Genomic DNA, 6,000 nt, shown 5'->3' with positions numbered 1-6,000 from the left:
CTGGAGCCTGTTCCCCGACTCCCAGGCCTGGACGACTTCCATTCCACTGGCTCTTCCTCAGAGAAAATGATTGCTCTGGTTCAAGGCTCCTGGGATGACACTGAAATACAGCTGGCAACCTTGTCATTGTTTACTCTAGTGGCATGTATTGTAAAGGGATTTGGTCAATAGCAGGGAAGATCCGGAAGGCTCTAGAAAAAGGATGGAAATGGTAGGAAGTCAGAGAAGCCACCTCAGAAGTAGCCCCCGGTTGTCATTTCTTGGAAGGAAACCGGTGGGGGCGGGGCCGACGGAAAGTGACCACATCTGTTTGCGGTTTTCCAGCTCGCCTCTCTCCACCTCTCCTCACCCAGCCCTCTGTAATCAGCCAGCTGTCTGTGCTTGTTCGGCCTCATCCTCCTGCCTAGACCCGTCCTGCAGACACCGGGCCCTGAATCACAGGCGGGCTCCTTTCTGTGGCCTCTTGTCAGCTCTTGGGGTGAGGAGTGAGTGGAGTTGTTTCTCTCATGACGCCATGACTTCACCTGGGGGTAGGGGGAGTTGCTGGGGTCCTGCCCCAGGGAGCTTCCTCTGCACTGCCTGGACTTGGGGGAGGGGGAGGGAACACCCTCGGCGGCCCCGGGAGCGGGTAGCAAGGACATTCAGGAGAGAAGCAGGCTGAGTGTTAAGGGACACACAACTATGCACAGTGACAAGATGACAACTGACACTCGACCTCTGAGGAGAGAGACTCAGGAAGTGGGTCAGCTCAGAGTCTGCTGCCTCCCAAAAGGGGCAGCTCTCCCTGACTGCTACGACTGGACTGGAAAGGGGTGAGGTGGGGAGAGAGACCTGTACTCCAGGCTCTTTGGATTCTTCAAGAACCAGAAATCCCAATTTTATGTGAATCTCCTTATGCTTAAATACTCTAGATATAGTAAGCGTCGTTGTGGTGTTGTGGCCAGTCATACCTTCCCAAAATGATTGCAACAGAGCTCCCATCTCACGCACTCCCCTTATAATGTAACTTCGGCATCCCTCCACCAACGGTGGAGCCAGTGTTCCCTCCCCTTAATCCTGGGTGGGAAGGAAATGTGATTCTAGCAGAAGGGAGGCAAAGTGACTTTCAAGATCATTGTTACAGGATGAACCGCGCCACCCCAAAAGATATCCCCAGGGCCTACCCTCCAGGACCTGTGGATATGACCTTTAAAAAATAGAGTCTTCACAGATGATCAGGTTAAGATGACGTGGGTTCTAATCCAAGATGATCGGCATCCTTATAAAAGGGGGAAACGGACAGATGTGCATGGAAGGAACATGGCGTAGAGATGTAGGAAGAGGGCCAGGGAAAGACAGAGGATTAGGGTGATGGATCTACAAGCCGAGGGATGCCCGAGTCCACCAGAAGCTAAGAGACAACATGGAACAGCTTCTCCCTTACAGCCTCAGAAGGAACCAGCCCTGCTGATGGCTTGATTTTGAAATTCTAGCCTCCAGAAATATGAGAGTGAATTTCTATTAAGTCATCACTCTGCAGTAGTTTGTTATGACAGCCCTCGGAGACCAATACAGTCATAAAAGATCATATGGTTTCTGTCTGGTTCTCTTGGGATCCATGATCTTGGCACTTGGCCGCCATCTTGTGAGGAAGCCCAAACCATCCCACGTGGAGAAGCCATACATAGGTGCTCTCGCTGATAGCCAGCATTAACCACCAGGGTGAAGGTGGTCCAGTCTGATGCCAGCCCCCAGCCACTGAGTCACACCGCCCATACCCCCTTCCTACCCTGCCTTCAATCTTCCCAGCTTCGACCTCTTACATCATGAAACAGAAACTAGCCATTCCTTCTGTGCTGGTTCTAAATTCTCGAGACCCACAGAATCCAGAAGCATAACGAATGGCTGCTTACAAGGACTCTGTTTTGCAGTAGAAGGAACTGGAACAGCTGTGCATGCCAAACAGAATATATCTTCAGGCTGCATCCAACCCACAGGCCACCAGGTTGCCTTTGGATAAGATCACAAGGCTGCCTGTGGGCTCTGCGAGGCCAACAAGCTGCCTAACCTGGAGCCATGCCTTCTCCACACCCTTGGGGAAAGGGGCAGTGACACGACATGAAAAGGGTAGGAAAGAATGGGGATGAGCTGGGCTGCTGGGACAGTACCACTCAGGCAGGGATGGGGTATGTGTGCAAGAAGTCACCCTCCACTAGCAAAGATCCCGCATCAAGATCCCAGGTTCCAAGACACACTGCTTGTCAGAATGTGTAGACAAGAGATCTCTGGGAAATGCCTGCAGCCCCACAGATGTATAGTCTTATAGGGCTTTCTGGAGATCCAACGAGTTAATATATGCAAACCCCCCGGAAGGAGTGCCTGGAATCTTACAGAAACTGACCCGTCCTGAGGTCTACCTGTCGTTATGATTGCTGGTGTAATTTTTCAGTATCCTGAAGCCTCAAGCAGTAGAGCAGGTGGGGCGCTGGGAGGCTCATCCCACTTCAAGTTCAGTAGGACCACCCTGATCTGCTTTGTATCTTGCCCGGTTTCACTTGAGGGGTAGAGAGGAGACTTCCTGCTTACAAAAAATAACATCGTTGAAAACCACCCAAGCAGCAAAACCAGCGCTGGCCCGGTTCTGGTAGTAGCAAGCTGTGTGACCTTGGAAAATCACTCCACCTCTCTGGATTTTATTTCCCGCCCTGTAAAGTGAGTGGCCTGGGTGACGGCCAACATCCTGTCATCCGCCCTAAAGCAGCCAAACCACGTGCTCAGGCAGAAAGGGAAAATACTCTCTTGTGCAAATTTCCACGCGATTAATTTATTTAATTACAAGGCCCGTATGCCTTCTCACGCAGCTCTTTCTTTTACCCTCTGATGGCCTTGCCGGAGCGAAGTTTGCTTGGCCGGAGGAATCCCTGGATGTCGCTCAGCCAGGATTTCATTTGCTACCCAGAAACGCCTCTGGTCCAGGCCTGGGGCAGCCTGCTGCCTGAAGCCGAGTCCCCACTGCTGGCTTACCCTAACAGGTTCCACTGTCTTCAACCACAACTGGCTTGTGAAGGTGACAGAGGGCTTGGGGAGAGGAGAAAGCTAGCGTCCTGCATCATCAAGCCATCAAGCTGGGAAGTGTAAATTAGCCTTGACATCGGGCTGGGACGAATTACTGTTATGACTCGAAGGCTTTGCCGACCCGAGGAAGGACACACACGTGCACGCCCACACGGACACACGTGCACGCGGACATGACAACACTTACGGGAAACAATACTCTGGAGAAAACCAACGCTGTGGCCACAGCGAGGGGCTTTGATAATTACAGTGTGCCATAAACACGTTTTCTGGCACCTCTGCCTCGTTCTCCCCACAAGGAGAAGAGACGCAGTGATTCCAGACCCTTTTCCACTCTTGCCAGCTCCTTGGCAGCCATTGGCCCAAGACACAATCACACTGGCTTGAATGTGGGGACAGATTCAAGAGGGCAAGACAGAGGTCCCTTAAAGCCTGTTTCTTCCAGAGGATCTTCCTTCTGTGTGTCCTGGGCCGGTGGGCGCGGGGGTGGGGGGAGGGCGGCTAGGAGAGTGTAGGGAAAGCCTGGAGTCAGACAGAAGTACACAAGCATCAGGTCAACCCAGGGACCTGGGATCTGGGGGGCTCAGTGCAGAGGGAGGGAAGGAAGTAGAGTGCTCCAATGAAAGGTACAGGCACAAGGACCTCCTGCTTTGAGGGAGCTGTCCCTTTAAGGGCTTCGAACATGTGGGGTGATGTGTCACATCACATTGGGTCAGTGAGGATCTAAGTGATGCCTTCGGCTCTCGTCATCTTTTCTTCAGCCCTGGGCCAGGCACTGAGCTCCAGGAAGGGATTTAATTGGGGTCTTTGGTGTGGATGTGGGCTGGTGGTGACAGAAAAGGCGGATACAGCTGGGGCCTCCCAAGAACTGTCTTGAGTCAGTCCTTGAGACAAGGAAGAACCTTCCGGGGGGGGGGGGGAGAAGGAGCGTGCCTCCTTGGTGAACATGGCACCCATTCCCCTTCCCTTGCCTGCTGTGGCCAAGTGCAGTCAGCGAGCTCACTCACACTTCGGCTGGAATCTGCTTCCTTTCCTGCTGTCTTGTGGTTTTGCGGCTGGAACCGTGGGTTTCAGAGCTCGACTGCTTGGGGTCCTTTTCAGTCTAGGATCTGGACTCACTAGCAATGGAATCTCGGGCCGGTTACTTAGCCTTCTCTGATTTTAATCTCGAAAATGGAAGTACGGGCAGCCACTTCTTGGACCGAGATCTAGAATTCTTAACTCAGAGTAAAGTACTCAACAGGTGACAGCGACCTTGCCTTTTCTAAGGGCCTCTTTTAGGCCACATTTGCCTCTGATTTGGGCTGTTGGGGAGCAGACAAGCCTTTTCTGAGCGCAGACGAAAGCTCTTTTCTCACCCCAGTTGCTTTTCTTTCCATCTTTTCAGGGGCGCAGGAGGGTTTCTGGTTATCAGGGGCTGCCCTCCAGCAGAGCTGGGTCTCTGCCCACCCCTCCCCAGAGAGGATGACAGAGAGCCCTGGGCGAACCCCTCCGCCCCCACCCAAGCCTGAGAGACTCCTTTATCAGAAGTCTAGGACTGCCTCTTGCAGATAATGCTAATTCTTTTTTTTTTTTCTTTCTTTCTTTTTTTTCTGTTAGCTCAATTCTGGGAAACACTAACAAGAATGGGCCCACTCTGTGCCCAAGGGGGGGGGACGCTCAGGAACAGACTTGTTCCACAAAGTCTAACTCGAGCCCTTTATTTTGAGACCGGCCAGCGTCCACATCATGGGCCCTTGTGTGGCCCCAGCCTGACGGTGAACTCTGGCTTGAAGTTTCTACCAGCCTCACGCTAACTCCTTGAGGTGGGTCACCACGTGCCTCCACTTACAGATGAGCAAACTGAGCCCAAGTGACTTCTTTCCGGTCATACAGTGACAGTGGGGATCTGAACCCCGATAGTCTGGCCTCAGGGATCTGCGTTCCCAATCCGGACCTGCAGGGCCTTACAGCACCAAGAGGAGGCCTCTGCGGACAGGCAAGGCTGGGCTTTCTTGCCCGTCCTGGGGGTCACTGGTAGTCGAAGCTCTGGACTTCAGAAATCTGGGGACCACACAAAACATTCTTTCCAGGGTCCCCGCTTCTGAGACTCGCTATCTTTAGCTGAAGTCTATGCTGATTTTCTGAGGAACCCAGAACCCTGACTGTATCTTTCTTGCCCATCCTTTTCTCCCTCCCAGATAAACAAGATATTCAGTATCATCAACCCCCTTCATGGAAATGTTCCAGCTCAGTGGTCAGGGGAAGTGTGTTAATAACACGATGATGCACAGTGACAGACAGGACCCCTAAGTGGGGTGGGGCAGGGGGGCCTGTGCTGTCTTTTTCCCTGGCAGAAGGATAGAGGAGGGGACCACGGTACCCAGAAGCCTAAAGTCTGATTTAGCAACAATAATAGAAACCAGGGTCCCTTACGTTGGACTTGACAGTTCACAAAGCAAGGTCACATGTTTGTCTCCTGATTGTTACCGTGCCCTCCCTACAGATGGGACTCAAAGAGACTAAGTGACCCCTCCGAGGTCACACAACCCAGATGTTCTGACCCCACATCTGGGCTCATTTCCAGTAAATTCCATGGCCCCTCTGCTCTGTCTCCACCCCTTGACCCACCTCATCACCTTCTTCAGGTCCAGCTCAACCCTGCTGTCGCCTCCTGCTTCTGGGCTCACCTAGCCTGGTGAGCAGTACATCTCCCTCGCCAAGGAAGGCCAGGGCGCCTCTGAGACACAGCGTCTCCCTCAGCCCCTGAGCCCTGGGAACTACTGTCCTGGGAGGACGCCTGACCCTGTGGATGGCCCAGCAAGGGCCCACTGAGGGGCTCACCGAACAGAGCTCGGTTTGAGGCTGGGGTTGCAAGCGGGGGAAGGGAGGGGTACAGGGCTCTGGACTCTCTTCATTCATTCATGGCCAGTGTACTGCATGCCAACCCACACGGGACAACCACCA

This window comes from Panthera onca, chromosome E1 (assembly GCF_046562875.1).
Source record: "Panthera onca isolate mPanOnc1 chromosome E1, mPanOnc1 haplotype 2, whole genome shotgun sequence".
Classification (NCBI taxonomy): Eukaryota; Metazoa; Chordata; class Mammalia; order Carnivora; family Felidae; genus Panthera; species Panthera onca.
The sequence above is the reverse complement of the archived record's forward strand: the minus strand, read 5'-3'. Positions refer to the sequence as shown.